Consider the following 18,967-nt stretch of genomic DNA (forward strand, 5'->3'; position numbering starts at 1 on the left):
AATGGATATGATTTCTAAAAAAATGAATTTCACAGGCCTTTCAGTATAACAGCACTAAACTTGTTATATTGACTTCTGCTTGACTTAATTTCCTTCTATGATCTATTTCTAGCATAGGAAAACACATAAAGCTTTTGTCAAAACACTATATTACTGAATTCAAGCTCAAATTGGACTGGTAGTAACATATGCGTTATACAAGGAAAACTCCATATGGATACTAATAGTGACAGATATGACACTTTTTCAATTTTTACAAGTTCTTAGTTGTTAATGTCTACTCAAATAACAATGTTCCTACCTATATGTCCTATTTTTATCAGAGATTCTTCCTTGAATATAAATACAGTGTGGACGTCCAAACATAAAATATAATTGATAATTTTGTCCCCCCTTTTTTCTACATGTTGAAAAAGGAGAGTGATTTGGTAAAAATCATACCTTTATGTATAAACATGTATCAACAAGAGCAATTTATGTATCTCCCAGCTAGACAACTTGCTAAACTTTTTATGAAATGCATTTCAAGTTAGATTTTGGAATTCCTATATAAGTATACACCAATGTCCTTTGAAATAAATGATACACTAAGAAACCCAATAAAACATAAACACTCACCAGATTATTTGAACAAAAGCAATATTTATACTATAAACCAGTCATAATAAACATATTTCATTGATTTCGGTCTTAGATAATGCACAAATTTAAACTTCAGGTAAAATCTTAACTGCGTGCATGTTAAAAGACCAAAAAAAAAAGAGGCTGAAATACCTTATTGTAGCAATTTGAGGGCTTTAATTTGACACCAACATAATTGTTACATAAAAAAAAATAATGTAACATGAATACTAAAAACACATGAGACCAATTTTTATTGTAACGGGTATGAATTTAAAAAATTGAATTTCACAGGCCTTTCAGTATAACAGCACTAAACTTGTTATATTGACTTCTGCTTGACTTAATTTCCTTCTATGATCTATTTCTAGAATAGGAAAACACATAAAGCTTTTGTCAAAACACTATATTACTGAATTCAAGCTAAAATTGGACTGGTAGTAACATATGCGTTATACAAGGAAAACTCCATATGGATACTAATAGTGACAGATATGACACTTTTTCAATTTTTACAAGTTCTTAGTTGTTAATATCTACTCAAATAACAATGTTCCTACCTATATGTCCTATTTTTATCAGAGATTCTTCCTTGAATATAAATACAGTGTGGACGTCCAAACATAAAATATAATTGATAATTTTGTCCCCCCTTTTTTCTACATGTTGAAAAAGGAGAGTGATTTGGTAAAAACCATACCTTTATGTATAAACATGTATCAACAAGAGCAATTTATGTATCTCCCAGCTAGACAACTTGCTAAACTTTTTATGAAATGCATTTCAAGTTAGATTTTGGAATTCCTATATAAGTATACACCAATGTCCTTTGAAATAAATGATACACTAAGAAACCCAATAAAACATGAACACTCACCAGATTATTTGAACAAAAGCAATATTTATACTATAAACCAGTCATAATAAACATATTTCATTGGTTTCAGTCTTAGATAATGCACAAATTTAAACTTCAGGTAAAATCTTAACTGCGTGCATGTTAAATGACAAAAAAAAAAAGGCTGAAGTACCTTATTGTAGCAATTTGAGGGCTGTAATTTGACACCAACATAATTGTCACATTAAAAAAAATAATGTAACATGAATACTAACAACAAATGTGACCAATTTTCATTGTAATGGATATGATTTCTAAAAAAATGAATTTCACAGGCCTTTCAGTATAACAGCACTAAACTTGTTATATTGACTTCTGCTTGACTTAATTTCCTTCTATGATCTATTTCTAGCATAGGAAAACACATAAAGCTTTTGTCAAAACACTATATTACTGAATTCAAGCTAAAATTGGACTGGTAGTAACATATGCATTATACAAGGAAAACTCCATATGGATACTAATAGTGACAGATATGACACTTTTTCAATTTTTACAAGTTCTTAGTTGTTAATATCTACTCAAATAACAATGTTCCTACCTATATGTCCTATTTTTATCAGAGATTCTTCCTTGAATATAAATACAGTGTGGACGTCCAAACATAAAATATAATTGATAATTTTGTCCCCCCTTTTTTCTACATTTTGAAAAAGGAGAGTGATTTGGTAAAAACCATATTTTTATATAAAAACATGGATCAACAAGAGCAATTTATGTAATTCCCAGCTAGACAACTTGCTAAACTGGTTATGAAATGCATTTCAAGTGAGATTTTAAAAGTCCTATACAAGTAGACACCAATGTCCTTTGAAATAAATGATACACTAAGAAACCCAAAAAAACATGAACACTCACCAGATTATTTGAACAAAAGCAATATTTATACTATAAACCAGTCATAATAAACATAGTTCATTGGTTTCAGTCTTAAATAATGCACAAATTTAAACTTCAGGTAAAATCTTAACTGCGTGCATGTTAAATGACCAAAAAAAGACAGACATACCTTATTATAGCAATTTGAGGGCTGTGATTTGACACCAACATAATTGTTTCATAAAAAAAAATAATGTAACATGAATACTTACAACAAATGTGACCAATTTTCATTGTAATGGGTATGATTTCTAAAAAATTGAATTTCACATGCCTTTCAGTATAACAGCACTAAACTTGTTATATTGACTTCTGCTTGACTTAATTTCCTTCTATGATCTATTTCTAGCATAGGAAAACACATAAAGCTTTTGTTAAAACACTATATTACTGAATTCAAGATCAAATTGGACTGGTAATAACATATGCGTTATACAAGGAAAACTCCATATGGATACTTATAGTGACAGATATGACACTTTTTCAATTTTTACAAGTTCTTAGTTGTTAATATCTACTCAATTAACAATGTTCCTACCTATATGTCCTATTTTTATCAGAGATTCTTCCTTGAATATAAATACAGTGTGGACGTCCAAACATAAAATATAACTGATAATTTTGTCCCCCTTTTTTCTACATGTTGGAAAAGGAGAGTGATTTGGTAAAAACCATACCTTTATGTACAAACATGTATCAACAAGAGCAATTTATGTATCTCCCAGCTAGACAACTTGTTAAACTTTTTATCAAATGCATTTCAAGTGAGATTTTGGAATTCCTATATAAGTATACACCAATGTCCTTTGAAATAAATTATACACTAAGAAACCCAATAAAACATGAACACTCACCAGATTATTTGAACAAAAGCAATATTTATACTGTAAACCAGTCATAATAAACATATTTCATTGGTTTCAGTCTTAGATAATGCACAAATTTAAACTTCAGGTAAAATCTTAACTGCGTGCATGTTAAATGACCAAAAAAAAAAGGCTGAAGTACCTTATTGTAGGAATTTGAGGGTTGTAATTTGACACCAACATAATTGTCACATTAAAAAGAATAATGTAACATGAATACTAACAACAAATGTGACCAATTTTCATTGTAATGGATATGATTTCTAGAAAAATGAATTTCACAGGCCTTTCAGTATAACAGCACTAAACTTGTTATATTGACTTCTGCTTGACTTAATTTCCTTCTATGATCTATTTCTAGCATAGGAAAACACATAAAGCTTTTGTCAAAACACTATATTACTGAATTCAAGCTCAAATTGGACTGGTAGTAACATATGCGTTATACAAGGAAAACTCCATATGGATACTAATAGTGACAGATATGACACTTTTTCAATTTTTACAAGTTCTTAGTTGTTAATGTCTACTCAAATAACAATGTTCCTACCTATATGTCCTATTTTTATCAGAGATTCTTCCTTGAATATAAATACAGTGTGAACGTCCAAACATAAAATATAATTGATAATTTTGTCCCCCCTTTTTTCTACATGTTGAAAAAGGAGAGTGATTTGGTAAAAACCATATATTTATATAAAAACATGGATCAACAAGAGCAATTTATGTATCTCCCAGCTAGACAACTTGCTAAACTGGTTATGAAATGCATTTCAAGTGAGATTTTGGAAGTCGTATACAAATACACACCAATGTCCTTTGAAATAAATGATACACTAAGAAACCCAATAAAACATAAACACTCACCAGATTATTTGAACAAAAGCAATATTTATACTATAAACCAGTCATAATAAACATATTTCATTGATTTCAGTCTTAGATAATGCACAAATTTAAACTTCAGGTTAAATCTTAACTGCGTGCATGTTAAATGACCAAAAAAAAAAAGGCTGAAGTACCTTATTGTAGCAATTTGAGGGCTGTAATATGACACCAACATAATTGTCACATTAAAAAAAATAATGTAACTTGAATACTAACAACAAATGTGACCAATTTTCATTGTAATGGATATGATTTCTAAAAAAATGAATTTCACATGCCTTTCAGTATAACAGCACTAAACTTGTTAAATTGACTTCTGCTTGACTTAATTTCCTTCTATGATCTATTTCTAGCATAGGAAAACACTTAAAGCTTTTTGTCAAAACACGATATTACTGAATTCAAGCTAAAATTGGACTGGTAGTAACATATGCGTTATACAAGGAAAGCTCCATATGGATACTTATAGTGACAGATATGACACTTTTTAAATTTTTACAAGTTTTTAGTTGTTAATATCTACTCAAATAACAATGTTCCTACCTATATGTCCTATTTTTATCAGAGATTCTTCCTTGAATATAAATACAGTGTGGACGTCCAAACATAAAATATAATTGATAATTTTGTCCCTCCGTTTTTCTACATGTTGACAAAGGAGAGTGATTTGGTGAAAACCTTACCTTTATATATAATTATGTATCAACAAGAGCAATTAATGTATCTCCCAGCTAGACAACTTGCTAAACTGGTTATGAAATGCATTTCAAGTGAGATTTTGGAGTTCCTATATAAGTATACACCAATGTCCTTTGAAATAAATGATACACTAAGAAACCCAATAAAACATGAACACTCACCAGATTATTTGAACAAAAGCAATATTTATACTATAAACCAGTCATAATAAACATATTTCATTGGTTTCAGTCTTAGATAATGCACAAATTTAAACTTTAGGTAAAATCTTAACTGTGTGCATGGTAAATGACCAAAAAAAGGCTGAAATACCTTATTGTAGCAATTTGAGGGCTGTAATTTGACACCAACATAATAAAAAAAAATAATGTTACATGAATACTAACAACAAATGTGACCAATTTTCATTGTAATGGATATGATTTCTAAAAAATTGAATTTCACAGGCCTTTCAGTATAACAGCACTAAACTTGTTATATTGACTTCTGCTTGACTTAATTTCCTTCTATGATCTTATTCTACATAGGAAAACACATAAAGCTTTTGTCAAAACACTATATTACTGATTTCAAGCTCAAACTGGAATGGAAGTAACATATGCGTTATACAAGGAAAACTCCATATGGATACTAATAGTGACAGATATGACACTTTTTCAATTTTTACAAGTTCTTAGTTGTTAATATCTACTCAAATAACAATGTTCCTACCTATATGTCCTATTTTTATCAGAGATTCTAACTTGAATATAAATACAGTGTGGACGTCCAAACATAAAATATAATTGATAATTTTGTCCCCCCTTTTTTCTACATGTTGAAAAAGGAGAGTGATTTGGTAAAAACCATACCTTTATGTATAAACATGGATCAACAAGAGCAATTTATGTATCTCCCAGCTAGACAACTTGCTAAACTGGTTATGAAATGCATTTCAAGTGAGATTTTGGAATTCCTATATTTAAGAGCTTGTCTCACAGAAAACCATGCAAAATTCAAAAATTCGTCCAGGTGGATGGTCAAAACTTGTCTGGTCAATTTAGATTTTTAAGATGTTAAGTACATTAGAAATAAAAAAAAAAACATTTTAGATTCAACTAATTTGTGTCTATATTTAGTAACAGCCTAATTTGCATATTTGACTGAAATGGCTTGAATTTCTACCAAAAAAACGGTTCAGTTGAAGAGCATATACAAACTGTCATGCAAATACTTGATAATATTATAACAACTATAATAGATCATGGTTTATACTTTTATGAGATGTTTTGCTCTTTTGACTAGTCAATAGAATGCTATATATGAAACCTACTTTTGCATATGCTTTTTTTTAATGAAGTTTGGGTCACTGGTTCCCGAAAAGGTGAAGCTAGAAATTCATGAAATGAACTACATTTAAAACATCGTTCTTCGTTTAATAAAATATAAAAAAATCCAACCATGGCAAATTAGTAGAAACAACTTAATTTTTCAGTTGAAATATGGCTATTAAGGTCCTTCCCCCCTTTTTTCAAATATCAATTACAAGTAAAATTAGGCAGAAATTAATGATAACTACACTGAAAATGTTTAATCTTGCATAAATAAAATATTATATTTCTAAAAAAATGTTTTCAAATGCAAATTTCATAAATTAAGCAAGATTTGATACAATTTACATATATAGTTCAATAAGAGTTATTTCCCCTTGTGGAAATCTCCTTCAGAGAAAGGATAAAGGGTATTTGTTATGATGGCATCTGCACACACTTGCAATTTAGCAAATTTTGGTAATTCTGATTGTTCAGCTAACAATACCTTTATCCATCTGTATAATTGTAACAGAGATACCTCAAACCATCTTTCAAGTTTACAATGCTCAGAAAAAATTCCTGACAAATGCTTGCAATTTTATGTTATTCCTGAGGCATTACTGATTTTATACAGAAGTGGAATTTTTTCTATCGACCACACAACTTTACAATTAAAAATTTGTCAAGCACATAGAGACTTATTAGGTATACACTGGAGGAGGAATGAACATAGATGTTGCTATTCCAACCACAACGAGAAAAGCAAGGCAAAACCAGATCGTGGTACAACTCCATCTCTTTCTAAAAAGTACTGACTGAAAACACGTCAGACCATCCCGGTAGGATCAGGTAAGCATGAAATATGAATCAGTATTATACTATATGTGAACATTTATCTCATTCTGTAGTAGGGATTAGCCTACAGAATGTTTAAAATCTCAATTAAATAATTAGATAAGACTAATCCCATGACTATCTACATGTACATGCATGAACATACATGTATGTAGTTGCCTTTTCCGAAGTGTTGTAAACAAATGCAGTCATTTAATTGTTTCTGTTAAATGAATTTTAACTGGAAGATACTCAAACAGTTTGAAGCTTGATATATTGTATAGTCATTAGACGGACAGAGGCATATTTATTGGCACCAGCGGACAGGCTTCACCTGTGGATCTACATACATGTATACTAGTATTATAAATGCATTGATTTTTTCAAGGACATGTATCTCTCTTAGTGTTGGCTTGATCCCCTCCCTTTGAAAATCAACAATCGGCAGCTGCCTGGTTGACAGAAATGTTTGCATTAATTTTAGCCCATCTTTTCTTTTCCTGAATTTGGACTCATTATTATGAAAACTTTAATAACTGTTAGTCCCTCAATCTATAGAAATGTATGTTTAAAATGATGAATGCTCAATGTCCCTTCTTAAAATTCTGTTGTTTATCCTGATAATTAAGTGAAAGAGTGCATGTACATGTAAATGTCAGTAAAATATAAAAAAAATTGTAAGGGTTCCGCGGAACCCTGTGTCTCGCCTACTTTTGCTGTTAATCGCAGGCTCAACAAAAATGAGGAAAAAAAATAATAAGAATATTCCTTTCGATACTAATTTTGATTGTAAGAAGCTTCTGTCCAAGTTTAGTAAAAATCCAGGATAGTTTTTGAAACTAATAAATGTTTTAAAAACTTTAACGGCAGACTGTATGTAATGTTAACTGGAAGAAAAACTAAGTTCATTTATAACTAAAATACGGAAAAACAGGAACACAATTTTAACAAAATTTCCTTCTAGATACTAGCTTTTAATCATAAACAAGCTTCCGTCCTAGTTTGGTACAAATCCAGGATATTTTAGGAAAGTTATCAAAATTTTAAAAACTTTAACCACATTGTGAATGTAATGTTTCCTGGCAGAAAAAACTAGGTCCATTTATAAGTAAAATACAGAAAAATGGAATTTTTTTTTACAAAATTTACTTTTTATTATCATAAACAAGCTTCTGTCCAAGTTTGGTAGAAATCCATGATAGTTTAAGAAAGTTATTAAAATTTTAAAAACTTTTACCACAGAGTGAATGTAATGTTTCCTGGCAGAAAAGCTAAGTCCATTTATAAGTAAAATACTTTAAGTGGCAGGGCCTAGAAATCAATTGTTTTCCCCAACCCTGAGTCATTTTTTTTTATACCGTGGACCAGTGAGCAAGGAAATATATTTATTCACTATTTTTTGTTTTAGGATTATGCAAGCAGTGTGTCACAGAGCTGAGAAAAGATTTATGTAGTGTAGACATAAATTTTGAGAAAGAAATAGGTAAGTTTGAACTTTCAAATTATTTATTTCCTTAGATCTTTGTTAATGAAATTGCACATTTTATATGTAATTTCTATAGCATAAAACAATAATAAAAAATCAACACTTTCAGAATGTAGAAACTAAACCAATACAAAAACTATTATTTTTTGAAGTATTCCCAAAATGATCTGTGGCATGAACAGTAGTCTTTAGCATTACCTTTTGCTCAACATTGAAGCAGGATAGAGATTACTTTTTATTTGTATACTCTATTTATAATAAAAAAAAATATAATTCAATATTTGGCTGAATTTGCAAGCTAAATAGATTAAGAAGAGCACTTTAGGCTTTTCCTTTGTTGAAGACTGTATGTTGACCACTAGAAGTCATTTCAAAAAGTTGTTGGGTTGCTGTCTCATTGATTTAAAGAAAACACTCTGTATTGATGTTTGTGTTATGTTGAATACTCATATATGTCACTGCCTAGACCTAGTATAAAAATTGAATTGTAGTTAAGAAAACATTAGTGAAAAAATAAAATCATTGTCAGTTCAAACTACATGTACATACCAACAATAGAATGTACATGTATCATATGCAGGGTGTCCGGACAGAATGGGGACGTTAAATCCGATGCTCTTTGCATGTTAAGAACCCTTTCAACAACTCTTTGAGGGGTCCGTAGGTGGCCTGTTGCAAGGCAAAATTTCTGTCCCTATCCAATTTACCCTCATTTTCCAGTGGCAGTCCAAATTTCCCCCACCATCATACCGGATGGCCTCTATTATTACAAGACCTACCTATTGTATTTATTGTTAATTTGTTCTCGTCCTGAACATGCATTAAATATTTGCCACTGGACCTTAAGCAACCAACAATCAATCAATCAATCATATGCAGGGCAATTAAGGCAATATTGCTAATTCATTCTCATCATTTTCAACATTAACACACCACTTCGTATAATCAATTATGTGTCAGAAAAAGCCACTATTTGCCTTCATGCATCTTAACTCATGTTACTCTATATTTATAAAGTATTTCAGTTATAATAAAACTTATTGTATCATTTTCTTTTATAGAAATCTTTTACCAAGTCCAAGAAAGTTCAGTTGACTTAAAAGGCATAAGAACAGGTTGCCTAACTGGTACTTTACTTTTTATGTTTTATATATTTATATATATACCAAGGCTCCGTGTTGAAGGCCGTACTTTGACCTATAATGGTTAACTTTTATAAATTGTGATTTGGATGGAGAGTTGTCTCATTGGCACTCATACCTCATGATATATATTTATTTATCCTGCAATTAGCCAACTATTGTACAAATAACAGGTATACAAATAATGTTTTATTTGTATAGTCTCCTGTTACGCCACTTCCACGTTGAGCAAGCGGTAATATGAATATTTATGTTTCCTAACGAGTTCATTTTGGGGTCCTCTTCGCGGACCGCGTTTCAACTATGTCGATTTCTTTGAGAAATTAGAGACAATGATTTTGATTTTAATAACTAAAGTTTCGAGTGTTAGAAGTAATTTCAGGATAAACACAATATAAGTACATTGTCGGAAAATATAAAATTTATTTGTACTCGCTACAAAACAGGAGAAAAGCTCGGCGGACCCTCGCTTTTCGTCCTGTTTCTAAAGCTCACACAAATAGATTTTATACTTTCCGACAGCATACATATATTGTATTTATATATATATATATATGTGTGTGTGTGTGGTATCAACATACATATACAATATATATACAATTTATTTGTATGAGCTTTAGAAACTGTATAAAAAGGTTTTGCCCCTTTATTAATGGAAAAATTGCAAAAGTTTTAGTTTCCATTCTCTTTCTTAAGTTTGCCTCAATCAAATGTTATGAAACTTATACACAATGCTTATTACCATGATTACCACAAAATACAGATCAAGTTTGAATTTTAGTGGGGTCACTCTAACCATTATCGAGTTATGCCCCTTTATAAATGAAAAAATGCAATTTTTTAGTCTCCGTTCTCTAACAAGTTGCCTCAACCAAATGTTATGAATCTTATACACAATGCTTATAACCACAAAACACGGATCAAGTTGAATTTTGCTGGCTTCACTTTAACCATTTTCTAGTTATGCCCCTTTATAAATTGAAAAATTACAAACTTTTTAGTTTCCATTCTGTAACTTAAGTTTGCCCCTACCAAACATTATGAAACCTATACACAATACTAATTTCCACAAAACTCAGATCAAGTACAAATTTGAGTAGCGTCACTTTTATCGTTCTTGAGTTATGTCCCGTTATAATGTTGTATGCAAGCGGGGGCATCATTTGTGTCCATGGGGACACATTCTCCATTTATTTTAACTACTTTCAATAAAAAAATAACACAATATTTGAAATGACAAATGCATGACCTTAATATGTACCTTGAAAAACAGTAATCATTACAGTAATTGTATGTAAGAAATAATTTCATCTGAATTATTTTTTTTTAGCAGCAGAAGACAATGACTGCTAAGATATGGAATTAGAAAATGATGCATGTATTTCTTCTCACTGCACAGGTACTTATATAGTTGTTTTCTCACATTTCCTGAAGTATTATTACATATGATCGAAGGTTCTTTAAGAGGACAGAGTTTTTCAGCTACAAATTCATCTAGCGGCCACAGCCTTGAGATGGGATGTAGACAAGAAATTTCCTTAAGTTATAAATTTCATTCATAATTTTTTTATCACTATTTTCCTTTGCAATGTCAGTGACATAAGGTTATGACATTACACATTTTCCTTCTGTTCGACTGAGAAAATCCAATATCATACAAGTAACTTGATTTGGAAAATTATCACAAAGAAGTTTTCTAATTATCATAAGTTTACATTGATAGTATCTTTATTTACGAGCTCTTTAAACAACATCACTTTAAAAAAAAAATGTTATATCATATTCGGTTAATATTTCAAGGAAAAATTTGAGAATGGAAATGGGGAATGCGTCAAAGAGACAACCCGACCAAAGAGCATAAAACAGTGCAATGACACCAATAGGTATTCAACAAAGCGAGAAAATCCCACACCCGTAGGTCTTTTTCAGTTATTGTTAGTAGTTGCTATCTATCATATTTTTTTTTGTGTCCATAAATTAGGGTATTTGGTGTTTTTTTTTATAATTTAATTTTAATACGACTGCAAACTAGGGGTCAAAAACAATACTTTTTTAATACTTTGTATAAATTGCTAATTTCTTGACAAATTTCAAGGGGTTTAAATCATTGTCTAGAATTCTACATGTTCTTTAATCTGCTAAATCTAACTTTGTTTCAAAATTTTGGGAATTTGTGCCTTGTTCTTAAATTGGTCCACATTGAGGTCCAAAATTAAACTGTTTTTGATTTCATCAAAAAATTATTCATTGGGGTTCTTTCATATGCAGAATCTAAACCAGTATTTAGATTTTTTATTTTGAGTCCGGTTTTTAAATTGGTCCACATTTAGGTCCAAAGGGTCCCAAATTATATATTGATGGATTTCAAATATTTTTCAATTCTTTGGGTTCTATGATATGCTGATACAGGACGTGTCCTAAGATTTTTGATTGTAGGCCCGGTTTCACATTGGTCCACATTAAGATCCAAAAGGTCCAAAATTAATCTTAATATAACTTTAACAAAAATCAAATTACGATATATCCCTGTTCTCGAGCCTCCTGATGATCCTGAACAACCAGACTTTCAAAATCATAAGATTAGGAGAGCTCAGAGCCAATTTATATCAATTCCTGGACCTTGACCAACACATACACAGTTAATAAATGACTTTACCAAATATGTATTTACGCTTTAATACTTTCAGGTGGTGATTCAACTCAGCTTTCGTCCCAGTTTTCCCAGCAATCTGATTATACACAAGCAAGCAGCCAAGACTGGATGGATGCTCAATTGACTTCGAAAGAAAGGCTTAATTCGGCTATGAAAATTCTGTCAAAAGATTATGAACCATTAAAACATCAGCTGTGTCTGTCATGGTCCAGCATAAGTAAAAGCTCAAAGTCTTATTACCAAAAGAAAGCACAAGAGGCCATCTTCCTTATTTTGAACATAATAGCTCCTGGACAAGAAACTGCATTGTTGAATTCCATCCAAACAAAAAAGACTGAAATTGATTCAGCAAATAAGTGTATTATTGAAGCTTACAACAAAGCTGCCAATAGCAGGACACAAACACAGATTTTATCTCTGATAGTAAACAACTTCACAAAATCAGAACTCAGAATATGATCCCAGGAGTCACAGTTTCGCGTGTTGATGCTGCAAGAAAGCATGCTATGGTAACAGGCCCTGGTAACATCCTTAATCCACCAAAGATATATCGAATGAAATTAACAAGACCAAAGATTGCTCATTTCATTGACTATATACTTAATCCGTTATATTCCAGTATTGTTGGATTCGGCCAAACTGTTCTGAAGCTTTCAACAAATGAAAAGTTAACAATTCCAAAAGTAGTCAGGAATTTAACATATGCTAGAATTATAAACAGTTATCAGACATACTGCCTTGAGACTGGAGTTTCTTCTTTCATCAAAGCTTCATTATATAGAATCCTAAAAGTTTGTAATGCTTCTAAGCAAAAGGCACTTCAGGGACTAGACAATACCTCTGCTGCTGGTATGGGTGCCATTGACAACTTGACCAAGGTTGTCACAAAATTAGAGGCATATGGATTGCGACATGGAGATGTCAATAAGCTGAAAGAAATGCTTCAACTTGTCAATCAGTTCCTCAAGTTTGAGTACAAACTACACCTTAGAAAGGATGACCAATGTGCAGACCATTGTACACCTTTTGCTCTAAGTGATTCTGTCGATCAAAACTTTGCTACAAAATGCAATCATTCACACACCCTATCCTGTGAAAAACAATACAGTTATCTCTATTCTAAAAGTCCTGAATTTAAAAAAAAATTGTTTTACTCATTTAATATCCGGACTGATTTTTTATATTGTAGTAGTTTCTGATTTCTTTTTTACAAATTTTAAAAAGTCTTCTTTCAATTAACAAGGTTAAACATTTATTAAAGTTTACTGAAATTATGATTTGGAAATTACTTATATAATAGTGTATTTTGTTTAGTCACATTGAAAATAGGAGTTATCTACCTTTATTTCAAGTCTGAAATCACTTAATTCATAAATCATTTAATGAAATTATCCCTTTACTTTATTTATATAAAAGATGGTATCTTATATTAAGCATATAAACATTTCAGATTTTCCTCCAAAAAATGGTCCAAGTGCAAACAATCAGATAAACTAGTGTTGAAGCTAAAACATTATCATTCCTTCGCATCATTCTTTTTACAACAAAAAGACATATTTTACTCTATTTATAATTGCCAATATATGTTCCTTTTCTGAGTATTTAGAAATGCCTTTTAAAGGAAATAAACACTTGATCATGTTGATCAATTTTAAACGTGTGATTTAAAAATTTCTTGTTTTAATAATTCCCCTGACTGATTCATACATATAAATACATTCTTAGAGTACTTTGTGTACTTTGATTATTTGTTAACAGGATTGTGCTGATTTGAATTAATCAATTATATTGAAATGTGATAGAAAACTAGCATTCACTTGGTAGATTTTTGATGTTGTATTAATAATTTGTCATTTTTAATTGTTTTATAGAGCTTTCCAAGAGTGCTTTTAGTACTTTGATTTTATGTTTGCAGTATAATATTCCTTTGAATTACAAAAAACAGCATTCGTATTAATAAACAATTGTTTTATAAAATCTAAACCAGTAGTAATTGCTTTATTTAGAAAAAGAATGAGTTCATAACATGAAAATAGTATACAAATACAGATTGAAATATGTAGCGGACTAGCTGTACTATGAAACATACTACAGATATTTCTGATTATTTGCCATGGGTGGATTTTTTTTATTTCTTTAACTTATCAAAGAGGTTTATTTTGATACAGTTGACTTTTAATTACAGCTTCACCTTTTAGACATTTTAGCATTTTTGTCTGGTGTTGATTTGGTAGAAATAGCCAATTCACTGTACACCAGTACTATGAATAGAGAAATTGGACTACCATAGAAATAAATATATATTTATTATTTTGTCTTATTATTCCTTCTATAATGGTTTGTCACATGAATTGGTCAAAAAAGATATTTATCATGACTACAATTGCTTATTTGTTAGATAAAAATGTTTAAAAAACACTAAAATTTGACAATTTTCTCGTAAAAAAAGGTGAAAAATAGATGGCGCTGCAAAACTCTGCAATCCAATACAATTCAAGCAAAAAATTTTACAAGTGGAATTGGCATGGCCTAAGTGTTGTGTGTACCAAATTTCATGACATTCTGTGAGAATCACTCCCGGACACTTTTGCATGGATTTCTGTGAGACAAGCACATAAGTATACACCAATGTCCTTTGAAATAAATGATACATTAAGAAACCCAATAAAACATGAACACTCACCAGATTATTTGAACAAAAGCAATATTTATACTATAAACCAGTCATAATAAACATATTTCATTGGTTTCAGTCTCAGATAATGCACAAATTTAAACTTCAGGTAAAATCTTAACTGCGTGCATGTTAAATGACAAAAAAAAAAAGCTGAAATACCTTATTGTAGCAATTTGAGGGATGTAATTTGACACCAACATAATTGTTACATAAAAAAAAATAATGTAACATGAATACTAACAACAAATGTGATCAATTTTCATTGTAATGGGTATGATTTCTAAAAAATTGAGTTTCACAGGCCTTTCAGTATAACAGCACTAAACTTGTTATATTGATTTCTGCTTGACTTAATTTCCTTCTATGATCTATTTCTAGCATAAAAAAACACATAAAGCTTTTGTCAAAACACTATATTACCGAATTCAAGCTCAAATTGGACTGGTAATAACATATGCGTTATACAAGGAAAACTCCATATGGATACTAATAGTGACAGATATGACACTTTTTCATTTTTACAAGTTCTTAGTTGTTAATATCTACTCAAATAACAATGATCCTACCTATATGTCCTATTTTATCAGAGATTTTACCTTGAATATAAATACAGTGTGGACGTCCAAACATAAAATATAATTGATAATTTTGTCCCCCCTTTTTTCTACATGTTGAAAAAGGAGAGTGATTTGGTAAAAACCATACCGCTATGTATAAACATGGATCAACAAGAGCAATTTATGTATCTCCCAGCTAGACAACTTGCTAAACTGGTTATGAAATGCATTTCAAGTTAGATTTTGGAATTCCTATATAAGTATACACCAATGTCCTTTGAAATAAATGATACACTAAAAAACCCAATAAAACATGAACACTCACCAGATTATTTGAACAAAAGCAATATTTATACTATAAACCAGTCAAAATAAACATATTTCATTGGTTTCAGTCTTAGATAATGCACAAATTTAAACTTCTGGTAAAATCTTAACTGTGTGCATGTTAAATGACCAAAAAAAAAAGGCTGAAATACCTTATTGTAGCAATTTGAGGGCTGTAATTTGACACCAACATAATTGTTACATAAAAAAAATTGTGTAACATGAATACTAACAACACATGTGACCAATTTTCATTGTAATGGGTATGATTTCTAAAAAATTGAATTTCACAGGCCTTTCAGTATAACAGCACTAAACTTGTTATATTGACTTCTGCTTGACTTAATTTCCTTCTATGATCTATTTCTAGCATAGGAAAAAACATAAAGCTTTTGTCAAAACACTATATTACTGAATTCAAGCTCAGATTGGACTGGTAGTAACATATGCGTTATACAAGGAAAACTCCATATGGATACTAATAGTGACAGATATGACACTTTTTCAATTTTTACAAGTTCTTAGTTGTTAATATCTACTTAAATAATAATGTTCCTATCTATATGTCCTATTTTAATCAGAGATTCTAACTTGAATATAAATACAGTGTGGACGTCCAAACATAAAATATAATTGATACTTTTGTCTCCCCTTTTTTCTACATGTTGAAAAAGGAGAGTGATTTGGTAAAAACAATACCTTTATGTATAAACATGGATCAACAAGAGCAATTTATGTATCTCTCAGCTAGACAACTTGCTAAACTGGTTATGAAATGCATTTCAAGTGAGATTTTGGAATTCCTATATAAGTATACACCAATGTCCTTTGAAATAAATGATACATTAAGAAACCCAATAAAACATGAACACTCACCAGATTATTTGAACAAAAGCAATATTTATACTATAAACCAGTCATAATAAACATATTTCATTGGTTTCAGTCTCAGATAATGCACAAATTAAACTTCAGGTAAAATCTTAACTGCGTGCATGTTAAATGACAAAAAAAAGGCTGAAATACCTTATTGTAGCAATTTGAGGGATGTAATTTGACACCAACATAATTGTTACATAAAAAAAAATAATGTAACATGAATACTAACAACAAAGGTGACCAATTTTCATTGTAGTGGGTATGATTTCTAAAAAATTGAATTTCACAGGCCTTTCGGTATAACAGCACTAAACTTGTTATATTGACTTCTGCTTGACTTAATTTCCTTCTATGATTTATTTCTAGCATAGGAAAACACATAAAGCTTTTGTCAAAACACTATATTACTGAATTCAATTTCAAATTGGACTGCTAGTAACATATGCGTTATACAAGGAAAACTCCATATGGATACTAATAGTGACAGATATGACACTTTTTTAATTTTTACAAGTACCTAGTTGTTAATATCTACTCAAATAACCATGTTCCTACCTATATGTCCTATTTTTATCAGAGATTCTTCCTTGAATATAAATACAGTGTGGACGTCCAAACATAAAATATAATTGATAATTTTGTCCCCCCTTTTTTCTACATATTGTAAAAGGAGAGTGATTTGGTAAAAACCATACCTTTATGTATAAACATGGATCAACAAGAGCAATTTATGTATCTCCCAGCTAGACAACTTGCTAAACTTTTTATAAAATGCATTTCAAGTGAGATTTTGGAATTCCTATATAAGTATACACCAATGTCCTTTGAAATAAATGATACACTAAGAAACCCAAAAAACATGAACACTCACCAGATTATTTGAATAAAAGCAATATTTATACTATAAACCAGTCAAAATAAACATATTTCATTGGTTTCAGTCTTAGATAATGCACAAATTTAAACTTCTGGTAAAATCTTAACTGCGTGCATGTTAAATGACCAAAAAAAAGGCTGAAATCCCTTATTGTAGCAATTTGAGGGCTGTAATTTGACACCAACATAATTGTTACATAAAAAAAAATTGTGTAACATGAATACTAACAACACATGTGACCAATTTTCATTGTAATGGGTATGATTTCTAAAAAATTGAATTTCACAGGCCTTTCAGTATAACAGCACTAAACTTGTTATATTGACTTCTGCTTGACTTAATTTCCTTCTATGATCTATTTCTAGCATAGGAAAACACATAAAGCTTTTATCAAAACACTATATTACTGAATTAAAGCTCAGATTGGGCTGGTAGTAACATATGCGTTATACAAGGAAAACTCCATATGGATACTAATAGTGACAGATATGACACTTTTTCAATTTTTACAAGTTCTTAGTTGTTAATATCTACTTAAATAATAATGTTCCTACCTATATGTCCTATTTTTATCAGAGATTCTTCCTTGAATATAAATACAGTGTGGACGTCCAAACATAAAATATAATTGATAATTTTGTCCCCCCTTTTTTCTACATGTTGAAAAAGGAGAGTGATTTGGTAAAAACCATATCTTTATGTATAAACATGGATCAACATGAGCAATTTATGTATCTCCCAGCTAGACAACTTGCTAAACTGGTTATGAAATGCATTTCAAATGAGTTTTGGAATTCCTATATAAGTATACACCAATGTCCTTTGAAATAAATGATACACTAAGAAACCCAATAAAACATGAACACTCACCAGATTATTTGAACAAAAGCAATATTCATACTATAAACCAGTCATAATAAACATATTTCATTGGTTTCAGTCTTAGATAATGCACAAATTTAAACTTCAGGTAAAATCTTAACTGCATGCATGTTAAATGACCAAAAAAAAGGCTGAAATCCCTTATTGTAGCAATTTGAGGGCTGTAATTTGACACCAACATAATTGTTACATAAAAAAAAATTGTGTAACATGAATACTAACAACACATGTGACCAATTTTCATTGTAATGGGTATGATTTCTAAAAAATTGAATTTCACAGGCCTTTCAGTATAACAGCACTAAACTTGTTATATTGACTTCTGCTTGACTTAATTTCCTTCTATGATCTATTTCTAGCATAGGAAAACACATAAAGCTTTTATCAAAACACTATATTACTGAATTCAAGCTCAGATTGGACTGGTAGTAACATATGCGTTATACAAGGAAAACTCCATATGGATACTAATAGTGACAGATATGACACTTTTTCAATTTTTACAAGTTC

This window comes from Mytilus californianus, unplaced genomic scaffold (genome assembly GCF_021869535.1).
Source record: "Mytilus californianus isolate M0D057914Y unplaced genomic scaffold, xbMytCali1.0.p SCAF_3, whole genome shotgun sequence".
NCBI lineage: Eukaryota > Metazoa > Mollusca > Bivalvia > Mytilida > Mytilidae > Mytilus > Mytilus californianus.